We start from the raw sequence: 26,958 nt of genomic DNA, 5'->3' as shown, positions 1-26,958 counted from the left end.
TTTCTGACTGCTATGAAGAGGCCTTTTATAAATATGATGGCTGAAGCACGTATTTATTTGGTGTCAGGGGAATTTTGTTCACTAGGAATGTATAGCTGAGTTCCTGAGGAGCACAGTTTGTCATATAAAATCTGAATAAACACACACTAAAATCTGGGCGGTGTTCTGCATTAATTGAATTTTGCTCCATATTCTTTAAGACCCTCGAAACTGAAGGAGATTCGGTCAGTCTTGGAGTATAGTATGAGAATTAATTCATCACTCTTTAAGAGCTTTGATAATGAAGGTCATGTTTTTCAAAAAAAAAGAGACAAAAAAAAAAGCCATGGAGGGAAAAGTGACCTCACCGTAAAAAAAAAAAGCCAAACTCAGACTCAAAAAGTTAATCCAGCAATGTGGTTGCTACCAATTAATTTCCTTATTACTTTAACTGAAATAAGAGACTGGCTATTCAAGTATCAACAAGATGAGTGTTATTCTAGGCCATTATTCTCATCTTGATGCAGAAGACTCAATCACAATGACAAATGTCCATTAACTGCTGCAAAAATCACATCACACTTTATCTGGAAAAGTAGATGACCTCTATATGCAGTTTAAATGAATTTATTCTCATCAGCTTTAATCAACTATCAATTTAATTCATAATGTTTGGGATAGTATTACTGAGCTCCTGGAAGCCAAGTTCACTGAACAGTGTCACATAATCATTACCTTCTGGAGCATAATGAAACCTGAGGTGCTGGGAAACAACCCATGCTTATAAGGTGATAGAAGTTGATACTTTCTGCACTAAAGAAATTATCACAAACACACAAATCTCTTCCTTTTTATCTGCAGCAAGATTTTGACTTGAAAAAGAATGCCAGAGGCTGGCTGTTTTCTGCCTTAGGTTCCTTCCAGCCTGCAGGATGGACCAGGGGAACAGCTTTGCATTTACCTTCCCAGAGCAAGTAACACACCTGAGCTGTCAAGAGCAAACACTCAAATTTGACAGCTGAGGTTAGTGAAGGAGGATGCTTTGTCCTCACGCAATTCAGCACAAGGAAGGTACAATGCAGGCCAGGAAAGGCACAAAGAGCCCCCTTATACAAGAGGTGTTATGGAACTTTTTTTTAACGTAACTTCCTATGATAAGGTTTAAAGTCTATTTAAATCTGCTGGCTTAATTGTTCCATGTAAGAAGAGAAACAAGTGGTGACACACTAGGGAGCCTTCCAGAAATAACATATCAAAAGATGTCCCAAGGGCTGTGCTCCCTTCTTATGTTTTCTAAATTTTAATATTCAAAAAAACTGCTTAAGCAGCTTGGTGATTTGTTCCAGGGAGCCAAACATTAGTAGAATTTTATTGGATCTAAGACGTCAGTGTCACACTCATTTTCAGGGTGTCGCCAGAAATAATAATAATAATAGTAGTAATAATAGTAATAATGCTAATATTACTACTACTACTACTACTACTACTAATACTTTACACTGAGTGCAGCACAATATTTTAGCCCTAGCCAAGCCCATTGGAGCTGATATTCTCGGGGCTGCCTTTCAGGCAATTCAGTGGCTGAGTGGCTCATTAAAGCAGGCAGGGCTGCCAGATCCTGAATCACAGGGTAGGAAGTTTTACTCCAGAGCCCTTTCCCCACAGACTGGAAACTCAGGAAAACTGTCAAGACATGACATTTTTTGCCACATTTGCTCTTAAAACATCAGTTCGCACTCAGATTTGAACGGAAGCGAAAGGACGGGAGTTTGCGGGGCTTTCCCTCGTTCTTCCCCTCCTTGACACACTGACACACCCAGCCACATGCCATTTTGAGGTGAAATATTTTACATCCACAAGGAAAGCAGGAAATGTTGGAAGAGTGTCACAGTTTTCCCAGCCTGCCAATGGAGTGCACAGTACATCTGACACAAGCCCTCGCCTTGTGTGTTTGTCACGACACAAACGGCACCGGGCACCTCAGGGGACCTCCTTGGTATGTTCTAGTCCCCTTTGCCCAGAGATGAATTGGGGCATTTAAAGGAGAGCACAGAAGCTGCTTTCTGAGGCTTGGGCCTTAACTTTGTTCTTGGTCACAGCTCAGCTCACAGAAAGCATCATTCACACGCACAGACACTCGCAGGCCCAGGTTTATGATTAATCCCACCACAGTGTGCTCATGCTCCTGTAACAAAAATGGTCCCTTTGTGGAACCTGATGGGTTGAAACAAGGCGACAGTATGTTCAGGCAGTTTTTTTGACTACTAGGTAAAAAGTTCAAATTCAGCCCAAAACTGAGGGATGACTCAAGTTTCATGTTTGGACTTTCTGAAAATTTTCTCTGAAAACAGTGTGTGTGAGAGAGTACACATGTACAGGAAAAAGTGATTACTGGAGGTGAGGAGGTAAAGAAGGAGCACATCCAAGAATTCCTAATGCATTTGCACTTCTGTTCATAACACTATTGAAATGTCACTTGCAGTCAGCCTGTAATTATTTTTTCCTCCCCAATATCTCATGGCAACCTTCCCTTCAGCACCTCGATTTTGTTTTCTCTAAGCTTGAAGGTATATTGGCACCAGTAATTGCCTAATTTGATCCAGATATGATATGGTACGGTGCAGATTTACTATGCTGCAACAACAAATTAGGATTAAAAGCTGCAGGGCAGCACTGAATCAGGGCTCCAGTATTTCTCCTCCAAGTCCCAGGCAGAGACTCCAGTGTAGCAACCAGAGCAGCTTCTGGGCTATAGGAGGCTGCTCTTCCCACCTCTATCCTGGGGTTGGGCACAGTGAATTTAAGCTGCTGGTAAATTTCCAGGCCCCACCCCACTCCTCTCTCCTCTCCCTGCCTCTGGGTGGGAGTTGTCCTGCCCTGGATGCGAGGGCAGCGCTCCCCTGGCTCCCCTCGCTGTGACACGAGGTTTGTTCCACAGGTCCGTTCTCACCCTGAGGTGTGTCAGAGATTCAGAGGCAGCACAGTGGAGCTCTTGTTACTGCTGGAGGGGCCAAGAGCAAGACAACTGTGATAGTTGCACTGTGCAAAGCTCATTCTGGATGAGTTCAGCATTCAAACCCTACAGAGTATGGAAATTTGAGTGTTTGTTCTTGACAGCAGAAAATAGTTACTCCAGTGTGAGTGCCATTCCTTGCACTCCTCCTACAAACAACCATGGATTTATGTGCCATTACAGGCCTTTAGGACATGGATAATACAAATATTTCAGTGAACATACATACACATCTTTGCCAATCATTTCTCACACTGTGAATGCTGCTAAGGTAATTATTTTTGTGATTAATAAGCTGCTAAACTAAGATCATAGGCACCAGTTCTTGAAAGAGAGAAGAATAAAACAATTACAGTGACAATTCACACTTTTCCTACTTTTATGAATATATTAAGTGACACTGAGAAGGAGTAAGTCGGAAAAGAAGTAGAGGAACAGAAAGAAGGTGAAACAACTGCATTGAAAGCTTCATGGAAAGCAGTCATGAAACATTATTCTTCAGCGTTGCAAAGGAACAATTAAATGCACAAATAGTTCTTTCAGTGTCAGTAGAAAGTCTGTAACTTCAGCAAAGCTGCAGCAGATGCTGAAAAGTTTCTGAACTAGTAAATAAAGTGTTTTATTCTGAGAAAAAAGTGATTGCTAAACATGAGCAATATAGACTTGTCCTGAGCTTCAATTTGTATGTTCTCTAAAAATAAAAGGTTGAATTTTATTTAGTTGCCCACAGAGCTCCTGTAAATCCAGATAAATGCCATGGAATGACATCAGTTTTATTATCTGAGCACAAAGTAATTCTGTCAGTTGAGCTTGTGCTTTCTGAAACAATCAGACACTGACTTGTAATGGGCTGGCAGCAGACTCAGATTCACTTCTCAGTGATCCTATTTAGTACCTGACTATGACATGTTCGGTTTAGGCACAAGACTGTGACAGTCATGGCCATATTCTGCTGTTGTTTTGCACTGACAAGTCCTATTGAATTCAGAGGAAAGCTTATACCTGGAAAGACTGTAGGTCTCAATTCTCTTTGATTAGTGTCTCATAAACACAAGTAGCCAAGCTGATCTCTCTTACAAGAACTGTATCCTTGCTCCTGTGTGATTTTTCCAAGATTCCTGTGTATGAAAAGCTGTTGTGGCTTAGCCTAGAATAACCATAAGCACCACTTACTACTTTACTTCCTACACTTTTTGTTCTGGGACTGTGTGAAAGGCGAGCTGAGTGTAGTTGTCTCGGGTCATAATTCTGCACTGCTGGTGGTGGATTGGATCCCATGGGCTTCAGTGTCACTTCCTTCCAGGCTGAGCTGAGATGGAATGACAACAAAAAGCTAGGATGCTGCTGTGTCCGTTGGACCCTACATGCTGAACTGATGCCATCCACAGCTGGCAAGATGAAGCAGAGCTGACACTTGGCTGTTCAAGAATTAGACCAGAAGAGGAAAGGGGGAAAAAAAGCCACCACATAAAGATATTTTTCACAATTATTGTTAAATGCAGGTTAACTTTCTGTTGGCATAAAATCTGTAGAGTTCTATCAACACAATCAAGCTTTTATTAAAAGCCCTCAGGATTTTCCTCTTACTTTGGTAATTTCTGGAGTACCATTATCCGTAATTATTGGGATCCCTAAAAACATCCATAAGTAGCACGTAAGAGTGTCTACAAGAGCTGCATGCTGTTCAGCTGCATTTAAAGGGCTTCCACTGGGCACTGAGGTAAAACTTCAGAAGCCTGGAGACCTTTTGCAGGAGAGATCACCACCTTAAAGCGATGCTGAGGCTGCTTCTCCCCAGGAGAGGCAGGTGAAGATCACAGGAGATCAAAGGCTGTAACTAAGTGACCAACCAGCTTATCTACCTGAACTGTTTGTGGTTACTCCTTGACTCTTTAACTCTGCAAAGGGACTTCAATTTTTCATCTGTCAAAGTTCTGGGTACTTAGGCTTTGTCTCAATTAAATATCAATTCTCCTAAGTTTTACTCATTTATGATTTTCAGGGATTTTTTTTTCTTTCAACCAGCAGAGGTTGAAAATATCATTCTACTATTACATACACTGGTGTGGATAACAATTTTTTACTCCCTATCTATCAAAATGCATTAAGGAAACATAAAAGAGAAATTCCCTATCTCTTTATCTCTGTGCATCTGCAGGAAGTTGAAAGAAAATGATGAATGGCGAAACATAAGAGCAAGGGCTCCTAAAATGAGGGAAGTGGTGTGATTAGGTTCTGTATTTCAAATTAGAAATAACTGCTCTGAATACATAAGTAATCAGACATCCATTTATATGCTGGTTAGAATCTGGAGCTTTATTAATTGCAGTGGAATCACATACAAAATGAAGACTTCCTCCAAAAAAACCAGGCTCATTCAATGAAGAACTTAATGTTTCGTGATAGTATTTTCCACATTAGAGTTCTCGCCATGGCTAAATCATCGTGGATAAACATACATATATTTAAACAGAGAAAGGATGCACTCTTAGCCTAAAAATTGAGCCACAGAAAAACCACTAAACTGAATACTGATTATTCATATGAATCATTAGCCAAACAGAGGTGAGGACCAAAAAAATATGAGTTACTATTTCTATTTATAATGTTCAAGTTTACGTGGCATTTCTAAGGGCCTTTTTTGTCACACCCAGTTGCTCCATGTTGTTAGAAATAGAGATGAAAACTAGATCAAAGGATGGTCTGTGCTGGTAGTACTCACCTAGTAAACACCCAGTCCCCTTTTCCTTTCAGTCATATCCTTTTTTACACTAAATAAATCTGGGGTGACTCTCATGTTTTTGCCATTTAATTCATCGCATAAATTCCACTGGAGGATGCAGCAAAATGAAGACAAATACAAGATGAATATTCAGACAATCTGGATGAAGTACTGAATATCTAATATTTCACACAAAAAAAGAAGTCTGCGTTTTATCACATTGTGAGAGTACCCATAATTTATATGTTGTGTCATCTACATTTTATGAGAGTATTTTGTATTCAAGAGAAACATGTACTTCTTATGACAAGTTATACAGTGTGATCATTGCGGTAGTTAATCTGTAGAAAAAATGAGCTAAAAATATCAGGCATGCTTGCTAAGCCATGTTAGCAATGAATGTGGATTTTAACTTGAATCTTAAAGAAGTACAGTATTTCTTCCTTATAATCCTACCTGAAGTTTGCAGAGCATGATTTGTTCTCCACTTACCGCTTTTGCCATAGTCAGGGTTTTTTTTTCTCCCATTACAAATCCCACATAGTTTATCCAGGAACTTGGGAGTACCTTAACAAGAAATCTGCACCATGAGGAAAGGCAGAAATATTAGAAAAGTTGAGCTCACAATAACAACAAATCACTCATTAAGTGACAAACTAGATCTACACTTCATTCACCCCTCTGCCAGTGTGGGTGTCTTTCTAAATAGAAAATGTTCATCACTGATGTTCTCAGTTGCAGCAAACATTTTCCTATACAACAAAACTCTTTTGAGTTCCTGCCCAGTATATGGCCCTAACAAAAGCAATCCTAAAATGAACCTTCTGTGGCTCTCTCCTCGATCGTTTTATTGTTTGCTACCCTCTGCTGGCTTTTTTTCTTTGTCACATTGAATAGAAGCTGCTGACTTTCACTGTGGAAGCCTTCCATGAGGGTCACTTATAAGGTTCACTAAATTATTCCATCTCCACTGGCATGGACAAGGACTTTCATCCAGATGACCACTTTGGGTGAAAATTCTAAAACCTAAAAACTCCCAAGAACACAGCAATTACACTTCCTCAACTCTCCTATATACAGTGCCAATTCATTGAGTCTGATGCTTGGATATAGCAACTATGCCCATTTTTCTGTCTTCTTGAGTAAAAATACAAAAACCCACCATATATTTCCACATCATTTGGGAGAGAGCTCCATGTGCCCTTGATCTCCCCATTCCTCTGAAACATTTTTCTCCTTCATAGTTTGTACGGATCTGAGGGAGGGGAAAAAAAAAAAAGTGGACATCTTATAGAAAATTTGGTAATCTTGACAGCAAACAGACCTTTCAATGCAAAACTGCAGGGGGAAAATATAGTTTGCAGCTGCAAATACATCACACTTGAAATCACAGGTAAAATAATTTCCCTGCAGTGTATGGCTGTTCTCAGAAAATTGTGTTTAGCCCTAAGACTCTCATTATTGAGAAGAGTTGTAAATTTGAGAGAGGTCAGTGCAAAGCCACTGATATGATTAAAGTGGGCTGGAGGCACTGACTTATGAAGGAAGATGAAAAGATCTAAATAAACATGGTCTGGCTGTGGAATGCTTTAAAGGCATCGAGATAACCATTAACAAATAGCTGAAGGATATGAAAACTAAGCAGAGAAAAGATATATCTCAGGTACCACAAAGGAGAATAACCAAAACTAATGAGATGAAAATTAAGCAAGGAATAATCTAAGCCAAGTGTCTGGATAAGCTCCTAGAAGTGGAATGCATCATGCCACGGAGCACTCCCTCGGGTATAATGGAAAACCTATGGGCTGAGACAAATAGAGCTGGAGAGACAAAACTGGAGTGGCTGAACAAAAGGTTTAACCCTGCCTTTATAGAAAAGGAGGACAAAAATGTACAAATAGGCCTTTTTCAACTCTAATGTCTCTGAGTTACTGCAGAGATACCCCAGCTATTAATGCAATTCTATTCTGAATGAATCTGCTCATGCCTGGCAGAGAAAGCATCGTGGAGTCTGTGAGTGGCAGGGCTTCAGACTCACAGAAGTCCCGTGTCCACTGCAGCTGGGCAAAATGGGTCATGCCCGGTTTTTCCTTCACCAGTGCCCACAGTAGTTCTTCTTTGCAGGACTGTTCTCAGTTCATTCTTTCCCCAGTCTGAACTGGTACTGGGGACTGCCCTGACCCAAGTGCGGCATCTTCCACTCAGGGCTTAGAGGTGGAGGAAGATGAAGACCTGTGTTTTATTAAGGGCCTGAGATCAAACTCTTCACCCACAGCCTTTCCAGGGGTCTTGGCTGTCTGTGTTCAAATGGCTCCAATATGGCACAGCTGCATAACCTGGGACCAGGCTGCTGTGAAAACAGCTGTGCTGCCAGGAATCCCTCTGGGACAGCCCACCTGGGGCTGCCACCCTTGACAGGAGCTGCGTTTCAGCTCAGACCTCTTCATGTGGTCCTTCCTGGAGCTGGGATGCTGGCAGCCTGGTGCCCAGCCTTCTGCCTCACACCCTTGGAACTTCCCAGCTTTATCTGGGACTGGCCCTGTGGTCACAGGCCAGTGGAGCCAGCATGGGTGTGGGTAAGGTGTGTCCTTGGCAGGTGGCACAAGGCCTGGCCTCTGTCTCCTGCCTTGCTGACGATGCGTAAGCTCCTAGGGAAGAGTCGAGACATTTCTCAAGCAGAGAATTTCTCAAGACGTGAGTTCAATCCCTGCACTACTGGTCACTTCAATGAAAACTACAGACAGAGCACCTGTGATTTGGGGCCTTTGGACCCAAACCCTCAGAGTTTTGCTGAAGCTCAACTCCCAGTGTTTTCAGTAGTGTTGTGCCCTTAGAAAAGCCTGACCTAAGTGAACTGCCCAAGCTGAGGTGTGCAGCCTATTTCAGACAGAGGACTTGAAATTAACCTCCCACATCCCAACCCCCTGATGGAACTAGTGGACTTCCCTGTCTTTGAAACAAAAGATTGCCCTGATGTGAGCCTCAAAATGTTCCTCTCAGTTTCCTCGTTAGGCGCTGTGACAGTCAAATTAAATTTTTACAAACAATGATGCGAGATGAACCCCTGTCTCCTCATTACAGTGACCCTTTGTGCTGTGATCAGCGAGATGCCCACTCACTTTCTGGTAGGGTATCTGTTCTGAAAGCAGCTCGCTCCCAGTGCAGAATCACTGAGCCAAAGGGGAAAGGGTAAGGTGGCAATCTGCCAGCTGGATTAAAAAAAAAAAAGAAACAAAACCCCAAACCCAACCCTTTTCTGTTATATACTGAAGTCATTATCTATTTTACAGCTATAAAAAAGTATATTAAAATGTCCCAGCATGCTCGTAGCAGAGTCATGATTTGTTGGTGCCTGAGAGGCTGGCTCAGTGCAGTCTGACAGGTGTTTAGGTCAGGGTGAAATATGACATCTGTGCTCCCACTCAGGAGCTGGTACCAGCTCTGGATGTTTTGCCAAATGAGCATCTATTAGCAAGGTTTTGGTTTTGACAGATAAATAGCCCATCCAAGATTTTTCAGTGCTAGGGCATCCAAGAGGTTGCCCCATTTATGGTGCTTTCTGCAACCTACAGGGATTTTAATCAGCTTTACAGGCATTTTAACAAACTGAGTTTGCCTTCGGTATCTCAGATACCAAGATCTGCACAGATCTTCGAAGCAGAAACAAGAGGAGAGAAAAGAGAAAATGCAGAGTCCCACAAATTTCCCAGAGATTAAGTTTTTCACAATGAAACTATCTCAGAGTAAAAGGCAGAATAAAAAGGTAACCAGATCCTGCAAACACCAACAAATTAATTAAAATTTTATATCTTCAGTATAGATTAAGATTTAAACTTTTGGTCCTGGTGCACCCAGGTTCAAAAAGTCTATTCCTCTCAGGCTGCTCAGACTCCAGGTTATGCCTCTGTCACCTGCCTCTTAATTGTGACACCCTGAATGCAAGGTGGAAATCTTTGGAAAACACAAAGCACCATTTAAACCAGAAAATACAATTCAACATTTAGTGGAAACCCACAACAAAGTACTTGAAAGGGCATATGGGTAGTGTAACATATGCATGAAGTGAATATTTCCCTCTATTCTTATAGGAACTGGCCTGGTAATAAGAAAAAGATACTTGTAATGACACAGGGTCATTTGCCTTCATGTTGGGGCATTGAGCTCTTGCTGAAAGAACAAATTATCAGCTACAAAAGACAGTTTTGCTTTGATTTCTTTTTAAATTAAGAATTTCAAAGTACAAATAAGGATTAAGCTGCCTTCCTAAGCTTTTTCTGAAGAACAACGCAGAGAGGGCTTTTTCTCATCTCTGCTTTCATTTGGAATTACTGGTAGATGACCTGTAAATAAACTGAAGTATCTTCTCCCAGGAAATGTCACGTCTAGTCCAGTGAAATAAATATCCCAATTCTACCAACAGCGTTAGAAAAAAGGGAGAAAAAGACTTCTCAGTTGCAAACTTGGTTTGTATTCTAGGGAATCTGTATCACCTCATTGCACATGGTCAGTTTTAGCACTTTTACCCTTCTGACTCTGCACCCATCCCACTGCATGGGTTGAGTGAGTGGGTGCACTGGGCTGAGCGGCTGGCCAGGGTTAAACCAGGACATATGCTCAACCAGAGAGGTCTCAGACACAGCCCAGTGATGCCCCTCTTGCTACCAGACCAATATGAGTGACCAAAGCCCTCTGAGTCTCATCATACAACCAGGATTTTTATCTGCCTCGCTGTCCATCCCCTGAGACATCACTGTCCAGCTTGGGTGTGGAAACAGTGGCAGTGCCAAGGCCCCTCTCTAGCCCAGGCACAGGACACCCACTGCTCTCCCCCAGACACCTCCAGTCACCTCTCCCCAACACATCAGGTGGCTCAGGTGTGATTTAAACCCATGCTGACAGCTCCAAGGCACCCTCTCCATCCCATACCAGGAACGTGCTCCGTGGCTTTCCCAGGGACCGAGCAGGGCTGACCAGCCTGGAGCTTCCCTTTCAGCTGACCTTTGGGACTTTTTGGAATATGGGTGCGACATTCACCTTCGTTTGGTCACGAGGGTCATCCCTGGGCCTCCCAGAGGTGACAGATGTCTCACCCTGCACAGGCACTGGCCAGCTCCCAGCACTCTTGGACAAAATCCATCATGTCCATCATGTCTGTCATGTCCATCATGTCCATCCTGTCCATCCTGTCCTACTGACCCAGGGAGAGGTTGTCTCCAGCCTGATGTTGTCTCCAGTCACCCCAGACTGATGCTCACCCAGGCCTCGAGCAGCCTGGTCTAGTGGGAGGTGTGCCTGCCCACGGCAGAGGGAATTGAGACTGGATGTTCTTTAAGGTCCCTTCCAATCCCTTAATATTCCGTGGTTCTGTGATTCTGTGATTGAGTACCTCTTCCTTCTGTGCCTGCTGTCACACCAAATCAATTAACATCTTAATCACGGCATCAATAACTTAGCTACAGAACAAATGCGACTGCAGCATATTTATTTCTCCCTCAGAAACAGAGATTAATAATAATAAAAATATTTCCTAATTAAGGAAACAGTGATTTGGGGATGGAAGGGTGTTAGTCTTCTTATTAGAAATAGATGTACATTAACTGTACAAACATGCCTACTAAAACCATTAAATGGAGAAGACACAGATCTGAATAAATGCTGAACAATTTTTATCTTTAATTTACTGTATGTTGCATTATTTGGGGAGCTGTTCCTGAGCTATTGCTAAGCAGACCTGCCTGAGCACTGCTCCAGGTACACCTGGAAGAATTGTATTAATGTCTCCCTTCAGAACAGCTGGACCAGGGCTACTACCAACAGCATTCATCAATTGTTACTTAGATTTCCTCAACATTTTTTCTTCCTGTAAAGGTCCAGACACACCCTTTACAATCTTTCACCTTTTTTTCATGATCCATGGATCAAGAGCGAGCTTTAACTTTCACCCCAAAAGTGAGGTGATATTAATATCATGCTTTTTCTAGTCCATGGTAGTTTGGCACAGCTCATCTACTTCACGTGTGGCTTTTCTTATTGATTCAATTTTAAAATACATTTTTTTCCCTTTTTTGTCTCTATTCTCATTAGGTTTCCTCCACTCTAACACTTAAAACCTACTAACTTGCAAAGTCCCTGCTATAAACTGGAAAAAAAAGGCCACTTTTTTTTTCTTTTTTTTTTTAATCACAGAAAATCAGCCTGCATGTGTATATGAAGCGTGGTTACTTTATTTTAGGTCACTTGGCTGACTTTTTTGAACACAAATTTTTCAATGCTGTAAATCTATTCAGACTTATGGTCTGGCAGTACTTTTAACGTCACGCCGGCATGACCAAATTCAAAATAGTGGAATTTGTGGCAGCAAATAGCAAGAGTTAGGTGTCAGCACTACCTTATCTGCCTAAGAGAGCTTCTGATCTTCAGATTACAGCAGTCCCTTCTCACTCTTGACACTATTGCCTGCCACGTACAATCATTTATAAACACTAATTCCACCCTTTGTTGAGGGCGAAAAACTGCTTGCTTAAAACACAAAAAGGCAATAACAAACTTGTCTCAACGTTGATCACTCAATGCTGATTTCTTTGGTCGTTTGGAAACATCAAAGGGACGTTTTGCCTCCAGCCTTTGCCATTTGTCTCTGTAAAGTGGCATGTTCTTGTCCCTTGCTGACCTCCTCTCTGCCCCTAGGTCTTTATCTGTTATCTTCGCTAGGATCTCTTTGGTTTCTGACAGGAAAAGATGCACTGCCGCTACTCTCTGAGGGCTTCCAGCAGTATCAAGTACATTATCATGGCACAAAGCAAAACTGGGGAGCCTTCAGTCAGCTTCCAATTCATTTTCACTGGGGAAGCTGAGGCCGTGGAGGAGCTCCAGCTGAGCATTGTTCAGCTCTTCCAGAAAGAAAGAACCCTGACTTCACAACCAGTCACCAAAACCACCAGGCTTCTGCAAGCAGCAGAAAGAAACCTGCTCTGCCCCTCCACCCCACCAAGATGTGTGCAAGGAGAGGAATTTGTGTAAGATAGGGCATTCCAGACATGTAAACAGCACTGGATGTCTGGCCCTTGATTCCTCCTGCAGCGAAGAAGCTCCAAAGCCACAACCAGCTGAGGAGGAGGACTCAGTGCCCATGGGGTGTGCAGCTTCCATCCCTCATCCTTGCCAATGCCTCCTGGAAGAGCAAAGATGCACAGACTTCAGGGAAAGAACAAAGTTCTCCCTCGCCAGGTGAAAAACTCAGCTGGTTTCAGGCAGCCATCCCCACCATAATGGGGTGCTCCTGGATTATACAGAAGGGAGCCATCCACGCTCTGTGTCTCTGTAGTGAAAAACAATTTACAAATTTAGCTTTTGTCCTCAGAATGTTGGGAAAAAATTCTTCCACACCTGTTCTCTGCAAAATTATTCTTCCCACCTTGCCCACACAGGCCCCAGATTGAAATATTTATTGCCTTTCAGTGACCAATTCTTGATAACATGGCCAGGACTGGATGAGCTTAAAGGTCTTTTCCAGCCTAAAAGATTGTATGATTTTACTGTATGGATATTCCAAAGAATTAACTGTGTGTAGAAATAGATCTTTAAGTGTGATGTGAAAGGTCCTGAGCAGCAGCAGGGTCTTTGTTCGAATCACTCCCTTCAGGACCTTGACAAAATTCCCGGTAACATGCTAACAATAAAACATATATTAAATTATAGACTTAAGCATATACTAAGAAATAGCCCCAAAACAAGGGCTTATTAATGGAAAACATCACGCACCACACCCCAAAATACTGTAAGGCTCAGCTTTGTAATGGCTGAGGATGGATAATCCTCACAAATATTCTGGAAAGCACTATAAGTCTTCATCATTGTCTCTAGGTCTGACACCAGTTTTAATAGTGTCTAGAGCCTTGTTAAGCTGAATCTCCCCTGTTTTTTCTGAGACGCCACAGTAAAAAAACCCAGCAGGAGGGGAACTGTATTTCATGAAAATCTAAAGAGGTTTTGAAGAGTTAACAGGAAATGGGAGACAGCAGAGAGCTTTAGCATGAAGGGAGGTGACTCTCTCCTTTTCATGTGGACCACAATGTCATCAGTCGAACGTCAGATCGTCCTGATTTCCCTGCTTCAGAGGAAATTAGGACATTTTCCAAGACATGTACCATTTACCAAAAGCTCTACTTTGATTTTACGAAAATACCAGCTGTCTTAGTTTGCATTGATGCATTTTTCTGCCCAGTTATAAGGGTTTTTTTCTTCTTATAAATTAAAAAAAAATAATAAATAATAAGAAAAGGAGAGTGACTCATGAGCAGATGCCATTTTGGAGTAGCCTCTGGCAGACATTGAGATCTCCTGAGAACACCAGACACTCAGGGAGGAATTGCAGAGTAGTGGCATTAACACCTTCAGCCTTCCTGAAAGCTCTTTGCCATCTTTCATTTCACTGAGCATCCCTCAGTTCTCCTCCGAGGAAAGGAAAGGGTCTCAGCTCCCTCTGTTGCTCCATCTTCCCAGTTTTGTTTCTACTATGGCCACAATTCCTCTACACATTCAATAATTCAAACTTTTTCCATTGTTTCAAGCTCTCTTCATGTGAAAAATCCTCTGACATCTCAAATGATGTGCTTTGTACTTGAATCTTTATTTAAGACAGGATGACCTTAATATAAAGATTTTCTCTCACTTTTATTTATGATACGGCTCAGAGAGTTAATACTTGTTCAAGCTTTAAGCACTATTTTTATGTAATGAAAACAAGGCTATAAATAAAAATAAAACTAGCTGTCATTTGTCACCTTAAAACTAAACAAAGGATAGTCAGACACCAAGCTTGTACACTTGCAGCATTTTCCCTGACATTCTGGAATTCCTGAAGCATTAAGCACAGAAGTAAAGATAATGCATCTATACATGCAACAGCAGCACTGAAATTTCAGTTTTGTTCTACACATTTTCCCTGATACAACCCACTGCCTTCTTTGCCTCTTTGACCACTGTGGCACAGCCGAGCAGATGTTCCCACTGAGCTTGTCCCCTGTGAGGAGGTCTTTCTCCAGAGTGATCCCAGCTAATTTATAACCCATCAAGGTATATGAAAAATTCAGATGGTTCCTAGTAGTGTTAAGAGAGCTTCCAAGAAGAAATGCCTTTGGAATTCATCTGAGAACAGAACTGGCATTATCTGATATTTCGGTGCCACTCTGCCAGCAGCTGTTTAATATTTTCATATATGCCATTTGCCCTCACTAGAGCATTAGGCTTCCACTTTCCTGGTCTAATTACACAGGCTTATATTTTGATTTTTTAATATTTCAAGGTTAGTCATTCTCCCATAGGATCTGCTCGGTCTATTACTGAACTGATGTCACTTCAGTACCTACCTACAGAGGAAAACTAAAACTGAGCCATTTAAAGTGCTGCAGCAAGTCGTTTCAAGGAAAGAAACCAAAGTATTTATTTTCTGGTAAATCACAGCTATATTGAAGTCCAGCTACCAAGAAAAATATTGGAAATTATAGCCTGGGCCACAAGTTGTCATGTAAGATTCTTCCAATTCACCTTCCTCCTGTGACTGTGGGCACAAAACCACTGTGCCCTAACTGGAGCTCTGCCCCTCCTCTCGTAACCATTCCATGCTTCACAAATAATCAAACACCCACCAGGACAAACACCAGCACTCAGATGTTTCACCCAGACACCAAAGCGTCAGGAAAATTTTGTCTCTTTCAATAATGACCAGTAAAACTGGAAAATGGAGGTGGATTCACATCTGTACGTGCTGCGTGCATGGGTATAACTGTTCTCATCAATGTGTTCTGACGGCTCTGACACTGTAATGCTTCTCTTTTCCAAAAAATACTTAAACAGTTGGTGAGAACAGACATGGGATTGTGTCAGCTGTGATGAGAACGCTCGCCTGAGAGGTGTGAAAGCTTAATTATTTATTCAAAGCAGTAGGGCTTCAGTGGGAGACCTGAGCAGGCTCTTCTCCCGCCTCTTCCCTCGCTCTCCAGAGCAAGATAGAGACATTTATCAGGGAAATGCAGGTTCACATCCTCCAGGAAATCAGAGAAATCCATCTGAGCAGTTGCTCTACCCCAGCAGCATTTGACATCTCCACCTGTTGACTTTAACCCACATTTCTTTCTTATTTTTGTAAGCAATGTTTGCACGGAATAAAGTCATTTTGGGAGAGTGGAGCCTTTTCCTCCAGGAAAAATGTAACAAATTATGGCTTCATCCACCATGACTTACTTTTTGCTCAAATACCCACCTCAGAAGTCAAATTTAACCCTGCCTCTGCTCATTCTTTTTCCACCCTCTCCCATTAAACTAACAAAACTGGCTGCACATTTATTAATCAAAATTAAGATCTGCTGACATATATGTTATGGAATTTGCAATCAAAAATAATTTTTAACTGATACAGAGTAGCCAAAAAGGAAACTTTGAAAGCTCCATGTTATCTCCATGAAATAGATGAACAACACAAGGCAATCAGTGGATGTTGTAAGTTCAGCTGTGAAAGCATGGGGAAAAAAGTGGACCCACTGTGAAAAATATTCTGAATAATTGTAAAATAATTGTAAAACAGAATCCCAGGAACTGCATAAAAGGTCATGAAGGATGCCTGTGAAAAGCCTCAACACATGCAGATGTTAAACACATTTTTTTTAACTGCAATATACAAGAAGTGCTCCTTCTGTTCAATTGGGACACAAAATGTTGGTGAAGAGGGAGGTAGGGAGGAAAAGGGGTAACTTCAGCACTGTAACAGAATAGGACTTGATATTTTCAAGGGAAATCAGCACAGAAGAGAAATGAGCCAGAAAAGTGACTGGGAAAGATTAAGATTGGTGATCCAGAAAGACCCACATATATTTGAAGTGAACATCTGACCTGAGAGGGAGTAACTGCTCAAGGGAACAAAGCAGAGGAAAGGCAAGGGTAGGAAAATCACTCTGACTGATGCTGAAATGCATCATGCTGCTCATTATTAGTTTCCAGCATGCCCTCCTGGGTGAACCCAAGTCAGCACCCAAACTTGGCAAAGCTTCAAACATCATTGTCTAATGTTTGCTGCTGGACATAAAGCAGGAGCTTTAACTGCATCTTGGAATTTCCAGCAGGAGTGTTCCAGGCACTTGTTGCAGGGCAGTGGTGTCCACCCACACAGACACCCACACCATCAAAAGACATGAGATGCTCCAGGTGCTGGGAGAAGTTTAATTGCAGAGCTCTCTCCAAACTAGAATTGCCTCCACAATTGCATACACAGCTTTTTCTGCTGGTTAGCATGAGCAGCTCGGCAAAAGATGAGTCCTTGCAAGGACTTGGCTCAGTGACCTCCCCACCACACTGCACCTTTACACCCTTCCGCGCTCACAAATCCTGACTCACTGCAAGCACAGACCTCCAGCTTCCAGCCAGAGATGCACAATTGCTTCCTGCTTCCCCTGGAATTTTTCGCAGTGCGTTGTTCCATGCGAGTTCACTCCACTGGTGTCCCTCAAAGAGACCCACAGAGCTGAAATGGAACAGGCAATTCTGCTCAGCAGAAGTATCTCTCACCATTCACTAAGAAAAGTCACCTTCTGACTGCTATTCCATTGAGAAAACAGCGCTCCTGTGTTGGTTTTCAGCTGTAGCATCCAGACCTCTTTCACTTTTCCTTTTTCAAATCAAGTCGCTTTTAATTTCTCACCTGTAGACCATAAATGTCTCTTAGCACATACTCAAGACCAGCTGATTCTGTAAGGATGAATATTTTTCTCATACACAAAGATATTAGATATCATGGGGTTTTTTTAACCAAGGTGTGAATTTGTTAGATTTTTTTTTCAGAAGTGCACTTAAGGCCATACTTTGGAAATTTTATTCAGACTGAATTTGTCTTGTTCTGCGAAAGCACTACGTTCATTTTCTTGTGATACAAGGTCAACTGGCATCAATACCCTTTACAGAAAGTGAACCTACATAGCCAGGAAGAAAGGCAGGTCTCACAAAAAAATGTGAACGTTAATCTGATCGTAGCCAGCCCATACCAATTGCTCTTTCTGCCTTGAAAGTGTGGCACCGAAATTACAGCATTTTATTTCATTGCACGCTTAAAGATGACAACAGCATTTTGCCCATCACCTTGAAAAAGACCACCGAGCAGGGGATATTTGATTTAAGATTATGTGATAAAGCAAGTTCCAAGTCAATGCTGTAGGTCCAAAAATAAAATACAGGTTAAACGTAGGTAGCTAAATTCAAAGTCAAATGCCTGTTAGATGGCGAAGTCTCCTTCTCATACCACCCTGCTCAAGGCAGTGCCCTCATTCTGACTTTCTGTTGCCTAATTCAAGCATTTGAATTATCCCTCTAAGGATCACATCACAGAACTTACCACTGAGTCTATTCAGGGAGCATTTCACTGGTCGTGGATCCTCAGTTTTCCACCTAGCAGCAGAAACAGCTGCCTCTCACTTTACTGTGAATCAGCATCACATTGTGCACCAATAGATGTACTTTGCTCTATATTTGATGTTATAACTCTTCCAGCACACTGTACAAGGAGTTAAGTGGCTTCAGAAGTATAAATCTGTTTTTAGTGAAGAAATAATTAGGTAAATCTACAGAAAACATGGAAATTCTTATTATAAGAATAATTGCACACAAATAAGATTATGTGTGCAAAAACCGCCGAATTCGTTCACCACTCTGGACCAGATCTACCTATAAAATTCAGTAATCCTGCTGCACCCAATACCTCATAAACACCTCTTTTTCAAACAACGTAATTTTCTGGTTCCCTAAAATGGAAATTAATCGAGAGCTTCCGTAGTAACATAGAATTTAATTTTTTTTTTTTTTAATTAAGGTTCTTCCTTTGTAGTCCCTAATACTGGACAGCTGCTACCAAGATCAGCAAGTATTCTGACTAACAGAGGCAGAAGAATTTTGGATTATTGTTACATTTAAGGAATGTGGAGAATATAAAATTCTATACCTCGAAACCTACTTCTTTCAGACTGAGTTTCTGTCCCATGTACTGCTCATCTGCCTTAGTCTGCAGGGCTGAAAAATCTGCTGCCATGAAGAAAATAATGTAATATTTTAATTATTCACTAAATACTTAAAAATACAACAATGTTGCCCTCACTGTTCATCCTTGTTCTAAGAGTTTACTGTGACCATAAAGTTTTTTTCACTGCTGGAAAGAAGGATAGTTCTTTTCACCAATTGCTTTGGTGGTGCTCTCTTGTCACAAAGGCTCCCACAGCAAATGAAGACTGAAGAACAAATTCTTTAATCTCTCTTGGTATTATCCAATAATGCACAAATAATTGGACAAAAAGATAGTATTAGATCCACCTGAAAATTAGTATATGATGCAAGAAAGAACTAAAGAAGGGTTGTTTTTTTATTCACTGTGGCATCTTTCACAGAAATCTTCATTGGTGGGGACAGAAATACTGTCAGGTTCAAAAAAAGACATGCACACACATGTACATAGCAATTATTTTTAAAAGTACAAACGAAACAAGCATTTAAAAAATGGCTTTTTAGGTATTTTAGGAAGGCATTTAGGTATGTATTTGTGAATGTTATGAAAACATCACTGTCATTATTCACTGACACAAAATAGTATAAGAGCAACTTTTTTTGTTTGTTTGGCTGGGGTTGTTTTCTTTAAATCTAAGAGTTTTTTTACAGTTCATGCCCAGCTCAGCCAGTTATTTGCCTACCGCTTGTGGTGAATGGTTTGTGGTACAGCTTGAAAGGAGCAGGGGCTCTGAAGATAAGAAACCCTTTTTTAAATACTCCAATCCTCTTTATAGATCAGGGTGAGGGTCCCTGTGGCTGGAGCTCTGCAGGGTTATATCCTGAACTGCTATTTTAATTTGCATCCTCTACAAATGACAGAAGCCCTCTATTCATTCTGTGTTTTGCCCAGCAAGGCTTCATCACCTTTATTTTTTTATTTATTTATTTTACCGTTTTTCATGTGTTAACTCTGCTTCCTTTCTTCTAGATCCTCTGCAGAGCAGTAGTGTACCTTTTAAAACAGATAAATTCTCCTGCTGCTAAGGTTTTACCTTTTGCATTTATTGCAAAAGTATGAGGAAAGCTGGGCTGAGCTGAAAGACTTTTACTGTGTAGGGCTTGATTTTTAGTAATGTGGCACAGCTCACAACTGTAAAACTTCAGCATTCCAACAGCATTTGGTTCTCCTCATATGAATGGTTTCATAGATTATAACTCAGAATTTATGCAGGTGAAGTTAATTTCAACACTGGTGAATAAGATTTTTCTCCCATTTAAATTGTTTTTCTTAAATAACCATCCTCATTTAAAAAGGAAAAATTCCCTGAATCTGGTCTCTTTAAGACTCTTTTTCTAACTGTGCTCAGAAGACATATTTCCATATGAAAAGGTAAATCATCATTTTCTTATTATATTGATTTTCCACTTACTGTGACGGCAAAGATTTTCAGTCTTCCTAAAAAGAAAATAAAGAAGGATCAAAGTCAACACATTTTTATAACCTGATGAATATTTTCCACACTGAATCACTCAAGAAATTAAAACCAACAGTCTACAGCATTTAAAATCATGGTGTGAACGCACCCCAGTGTACAAATGCTGCACTCCTAACCATTTAAATTCATTAAGTTCTTGGCAGCACTATCTTATGTGTGCATATGTTTAATTTATTTGTACTGACAGAGACTCCACTTCAAAATACTCCACCAGATAGGGATCATGAGATTGTATCAAAAGTGATTCGCTGGATCTTGTCACAAGTTAGACAAGGTTTTCATCCCTTTTGACAATTTTTCCAAGAACAAGTAAACAGGAAATGAGAATTATTGCATGCAGCTTTCCCTTAGCTACACTGATGGAAACCCTGCATAGAGGACGAGTAAAATTATTTCTGTTGGCCAATATATATACTCAAATAATGAGCATTCAATCTAGCAAATTCAAAAAAAACCCACCACGAAAGCCACACCTGCAGATAAAAACACTGCTGTCAAAAAAGGAGCATTCTATTACCACAGAAGCCTCCCTGCAGAAAATGTATTAACAGACTCAAAAGACAAAGTGACTGCTTCCTTTGTAGGGAGCCACGCCATCCATGAATTTCCAGCAGCAGCAGCAGCACAAGTTCCACCAGCAGATGTGGAATCACCAGGGCAGCTCAACCAGTCGTAGCTGCACCTCCACCCCAGAGCTGCTGCCCCTGCAAACTTTGCCCCAGGACAATCCTTTAACACAGTTATGGGTGGCTGTCACATTCTTCTCTTTCACCAGCTCATGACAACTCCTTGGAGAAAATATTCCTGGATATCCAGGATGCAAAAACCTTAGTAGACTTCAAGACAATAATCAGAAGTACCTTTTAAGCCATGCAAATGGAAAAAGATCTGTGATACCTTTCACGAGGCATCTCTCCTAAAATATTTTTCAAATATTAACACCTCTCATTTGAGGCACGTCCCATAAGAAACCACAAAGCAGTGCTCAAATAAGGAACTGATATCAGAGCTTCTCATGGTTATTAAAAGATATCCTAGCTATAACTGAAGCCAGGGAGCTACAACCAAGATGATCCTTATTAAAATAAATTAATGAGATTTGACAGAATATGAATTTAAGCCTAAATACCAACAATGTCACAAATGAAATATATTAACTGAAAACCGTTGCATTTGATTTGAGGCCCTATCATGCAAAACGAGAAAAGAGGTCACCCTAAACCTTCAGGGAATCTGTTCTTAGAGAAATTTTAATTTTGTTCACAACCCCTGGGAAGCAAAGATAATGAACTGCCTCGCTCAGAGATGTAAGAGGTGTACCAGTCACACACTGACAGCATCATGGTTCATGTTACCTCCTCTACCTACACAGAATATTCAGCTGAAAAGAGCAGTGATAATGGGGACTAGACAGTGTGCTCCTTTACTCACTCTGGAAATCCTGCTTCAATAGGCCTGAGCAAGTGTTAATAATTTCCCCAGAATGAGTGGGACACCAACCCTGTCTCTTGTTTCAGTCACATGCAGAAGGAACGGGGTTTGTACATTGCTAAGTGTAATACAAGAGCTCCTTACAGAGCATGGAAGCTGTAAAATAAGGTAGGGTGAGCCAGTAACTCTTAAAGGAGTCCCTGGGTCACCTCCTGACAGAAACTTGTAAGTGCAGATGTCTGAGCCTTTTGGATGCCGTGGGAATGCCAAAAATATTCACCCATCCAAACCTGGGACTACATGCGCAAACCCAGGCAATCCCACACGCTAACAGAAAGCGACCAAAAAGTGTGTCACAGAGTCAGTCCAACACACTCCTGGGACATCTGGCCTCAGAGTGTGAGCCTCGAGGGCTCTGCCTCTGCACACCAGCTGGTTTTGTGCCCTGCTGTCCACTGCCTTTCTGACAGCCAAGTGGCTACTGCCTCCTGCATGGGGTCCACGATCCAAACTCCTCCAAAGCTAAAATCCTTGGAGGCACTGCTGTTTGAGTATACCTACAACTCCCCACACTTCCACATGCCTCAGAAAACACCACCCAGAGCAAGAGAAGTGCTCTGCAATGCTGCAAGCCCTGCAGCACCATCCCAGCCCAAAGGCACAGAGCTGGTCCCAGCACAAGCCAGGACCAGACACCAGTTACCCAAGGCCTCTGGCACAGCCTCTGCCTGCAAAGCAGGCGCTTGGGAATGTGCCACTGGAAAGCTGAGCTGCCTCTTTTTACACTGGGACAAGCAGCTGGTTAGAAGCTGCACTCAGATTGCTCAGTGGTTGTTTTGAAAACTGGCCAAAATCTTGCCTTCAGAGTTTTGGTGCTGCTTGGGAGGACATGCAGCAGCAAGCAAAGAAACCTATTTCTAGTGGCTTGAGTTGCCTGGTAGTTCAGTGATAAAAAGTGTCTTTTTCTGTCTGAGTGGCTTGAAAGATGGCAGCACAGTCAGTTTAGCAGCATTTTGTTGATGATGGTCCAACACTGAGCAAAAACTTGCTCAGTTTTCCACATAAAAATACCATTCCATGGACTCTCTTCAAATTTTGAGAGCACCACAATTTCCTGAAATCACATGGTTCATGATATTGAATACCAAAATTCAGTCGTGCTCGTACAGATTGAAAAACGTCACCTAATCTGTGTGGGAGACTACCTGTGATCTTTGTGGGATGATACAATCCCCACACACAGAGAAATCCTGACTTTCCAGCAGTTACAGTGGACATTCACTGGTGGTTTCTGAGACTCAGCCAGCATTGCAGTCATATGTGTAACTTTAAAAAATGAGTGGTAAAAGCAAATCAAGTCATTTACAGGAACTGATGGTTTTCTTTCCACTTATCTGAAAAATCAGTGTTTAACACAGCAGAAGTTGGTAGTTTGCCTTTAAAAGTATCTTATCCACTACTGAACTTGTTCAGTTCAAAGATTGCCTTCAATATTTTCCTTTTATCACTTTCTAAAACTGATTTCTGCTACCTAATGGAATAAAACTTGCTCATTTCTGGGGTATGCAGAGCAGGAGCACTCATGACACCCATGAGATCTGCAGTAGGTACGGTGAAAATGCAAAGTATTTTGCTAATTTGAGTGCGGGTGACAGAAAATTCCCTGCTTCTGCTTAAACACTCTTCATTACAAAGTCTTGCTCCTCATCTTCCTTCTTTTCTTCCTTCTTGGCTTCTTGATCACACTCCACTTCTGTCCCACGAATTCGCCTCCAGGGTCTATCAGGAAAACAGAAACATAATTAAGAGCAAAACATTCTGAGCTTACAGAAGATGAGAAAACACACTTAGCCTGGCGCGTGGAAGAGGCCCAACTACTTGTGAGATGCAGCACGAACAGCAAAAGAATTCTCAGAAAAGCCTGGACACAGCCCAACTTGCTAATAAGTCAAATCAAATTCCAAGGCAAGGCAGAGATAACACAGATCAGAAGACAAAAATCAATGAATATTCTGGAGAGAGCTGTGTAAAGATTGCGTGATGAAGTGCTAAGTCAAAAGTGTGTTTATATGAAAATGGTTCTCCTCATACAATCAGGCTACATGGAGACCATGCAAATTCCTTTCACAGAGCCCATGCATCTGTCTCCAGAGAAAGTGATGGTAGAAGAGAGATAATCTGAATTTTTTTTGCAAACTTTTTTTTTGGCATTCCATTTCTTAAGCAGTAGAAATGAGAATACTGTGAAAAAAGGAAAAGATTATGTAGCCAGGAGTATTAACGAGCTCTCACTGAAACCTGACAACCAGTCTGAACAACCTCATAGTGTAAAAAGCCCAACTTGTAAAAAAGAAAGAGAAAACACTGTACACTGAGAATCTATAAATAATCTCAAATGGAAAGCTGCTGTTCAGCTGGCATAAAATAATTTCCTTTATTTTCAGTCAGTTTGGAAAACCAGTGTTTTAATATATTTTCTTTTGATTACATAATTGTTGAATGGGTGTTGCTTGGTTTGTCACCATATTTGTATTTCTCTTCTATGTTTTTCATTCTATTTCAGTAAAAAATTTGCATGAATGTGTAGGGTTGTTTCCAGAAAAAAAAAAACATAAATAGAAAGAGTATGTTCTGCTGCCTTTTTTTTCCTGTAGATTTCAGTAGCTTCTTACCAGTGACTCACAGTGTCCACCCTGCTGAAATTTCCAGGCAGAGGAAGTGCATAACTCACATTTTTCATTATATTATTAGCTTTTACCTGACATACTCCTCAGTGGGATCAAGTGTGCTTGGTTTCTGCTGCCTGAATCCTTCCCCTTTCCTGGATTCAGAGTGAGCACCTCCCTGCAAATGAAATTCACGGTGAGTGGCCACGGGCAGAGTGAAGGAGGGGATGTCTGGGGTGCCTTGGGGACCAGCATCACGCAGCAGATCCATTACTGCTCTGCAAGATCCCCACAGGAAGAGTGATGGTGAAACTTGAAGACAACTGGCAACAAAAGAGGGCTGAGAACCTAAAAGCAGTTGCAGAGAGAAAATGGACTAAACATCTCTCACAGGACAGAAATCTTCCTGCAGGAAGATGTGCCTGGCAGTATTTGCTAACTCCTGATTTTTCTGACAAATCCTAAATGCGTCTCGCTGTGTCACTGAGGGACTCTAATTTTTATATCAGTTGTGTACATTTATGGTTTTATCTCCTTTTCCTCCCCCCGCCCCCCCCCAAAAAACCCTCACAGGCACCAAGTAGCGTGATTTGAAAATTTTTAAGAATTTCATGATGGCAGGACTTTTATGAGTTTTAAAAGCAAGTCACGCAAGAGGAGAGCAAGGCAAAATCAGACAAGTGATGAACCTGTTAAAAACAAAACCCTGAAACTCTTCCTCTCCTGCTCTTTAGGTTTATCTGGAAGATTATGCTTTAGCTGCTGTTTTCCCAGTATCCTTCCCCTGAAAGCCTGAATAATAGCCAGTTTTAAGTGGCACCAGTGGGAGTTTCCAAAACCCTTTTTCATTGTAGTCCAATACAATGTGAATGACAACACTTGCTTTTTCAGAGAATGCTGTCTTTGCATCCATTTTAAAAAGAAAAAATTCAAAAATCTTTCATAAAATGATACTGAATGTTCATTTCTTGAGTTGTTGCTGTGGTCTGAGCTGCCAGGAATAACAATCAGCAGGCCTGTGAAGTTGCCCGTCGTGACAGTGCTCCTAGGTAAAAGCAAACCTCATATCCGTTCATCTTATCTGAGCTGGATTTAAGCAAACAGCTTTCACTCTGCACCCTTTCATGGTCAGATACTGGGAGGGGAATAAAAGGAAAAAGTCTAAACTATGCTTGGAAGAAAGGCAATAAACATCCTTGATCACTATTATAGATACAGTTAGTTAATGCCTCCCGAAGATGATGGATGTGCACGGAGCAGTGCTCTGCATGTGAAGCAGCTCTTCAGCTGGAGTTAACTCCACATCACTCAAAAAACCCTCCACGGGATTGATACAGAAACATCACTATCAAGATATGCAGATTAGGCCCCCAAAAGTGTCAGAACTGTATGAAATAAGGGGGGGTTTTTTTAACCTCTGTTGAGTGCTAATCAGGCAAGTTCCTCTGAGACAGTGCACTAGCTCGTGTCATGCTGAGCAGAGCTTTCGGTTTTAACCCAAAATTCCTGCAGAATTGTATCTATCTCATCAAACAAAGCTTATAAATTAAAATTCATCTTATTTTAAACCTATGCCTTTGCTCTACAAAACTATAACATCTCTCTAGTGCTTAATACATGGAAACACACATATTGCCCCAAAATGACATTCCTCTAGCCCCACATCTGGCTCAGCAACATTCAGCTGTGGGGGCCTGAAGGACGACTATGGAAAAGCTAGCAAAAAATCAGCTTTCCCTGGACACATCCCCTTGGTATCCAGCAGCTCAACACCGCTATATTATCTGGTCTTAAAACCACCAAGGGTGCCAGAGTTAATTTTAAGATTTACCAGAACGCTTTATGCTAAGACTTTGTGATGTTTCATCCTCTTCATTACCTGCACCTGACTTATAACTGGAAAAAACACAGTGAAAAACCACACAGGTTCACTTTGTGGGGCAGTTTTGCTGTTTCTTTTGGTTTACTCTGTCTAATAAACCAAAAAGAGGGCTCCTAAACCAAAAACAGGGCTCCTAAAAGACTTACTGACCCAAACCCCACAGCACAGGGTGTAGATGAGCTGGAGTCTCTCAGCCCAAACCCACTGCAAATAAAAGGAGTAAACAACCCAAAGAGGAGTCCTGGGGAAATAAACATCATGAAACATGACAGCAGTGAAAAAACTCGGCAAAATGCCCATTTTGGGTCACTTTCACTGTGCTGGGGGGGGGCTCCAGCTCTCCCAGCAGCATCTCGCCACGGTGGGGAGGAACAGGGTGGGAGCAGTGAGGCGAGAAGGGCCCCGAGGATGGGAACGGGAGGGGGACGCCGTCCCAGGCCCGCCCTCTCGGGTGTCCCCGGAGCGCTGTGCCGAGGCCCCGCCGCCTACAAACCGCCCCAGAACCCACCCTGCATCCCGCCCAGCCTCCCTCATCCCGCATCCCGCCCCACGTCCCGCACCCCTCATCCTGCATCTCTCATCCCTCATCCTGCACCCCGCATCCCTCATCCCGCCCCACATCCCGCTTCCCGCACCCCTCATCCCACATCCCGCACCCCACATCCCTCATCCCACATCCCGCATCCCTCATCCCGCCCCACATCCCTCATCCCTCATCCCGCATCCCGCACCCCACATCCCTCATCCCA

At 41.9% G+C, this 26,958-nt stretch overlaps 1 long non-coding RNA gene across 1 annotated transcript; it reads right to left on the bottom strand.

The window, feature by feature from the left end:
• Nucleotides 1-14,187: 14,187 nt before the first annotated feature.
• On the bottom strand, nucleotides 14,188-26,704 carry LOC116438475. Its single transcript, XR_004237766.1, has 3 exons — nucleotides 24,420-26,704; nucleotides 18,094-23,440; nucleotides 14,188-17,406 (listed from the first exon to the last, which is right to left on the bottom strand). It is a non-coding gene; the product is annotated as an uncharacterized LOC116438475 (long non-coding RNA).
• Between the last annotated feature and the right edge of the window lie 254 nt (nucleotides 26,705-26,958).

The sequence above is a fragment of the Corvus moneduloides genome, chromosome Z (assembly GCF_009650955.1).
Source record: "Corvus moneduloides isolate bCorMon1 chromosome Z, bCorMon1.pri, whole genome shotgun sequence".
In the NCBI taxonomy this organism is placed as follows: domain Eukaryota; kingdom Metazoa; phylum Chordata; class Aves; order Passeriformes; family Corvidae; genus Corvus; species Corvus moneduloides.
The sequence above is the reverse complement of the archived record's forward strand: the minus strand, read 5'-3'. Positions and strand labels throughout refer to the sequence as shown.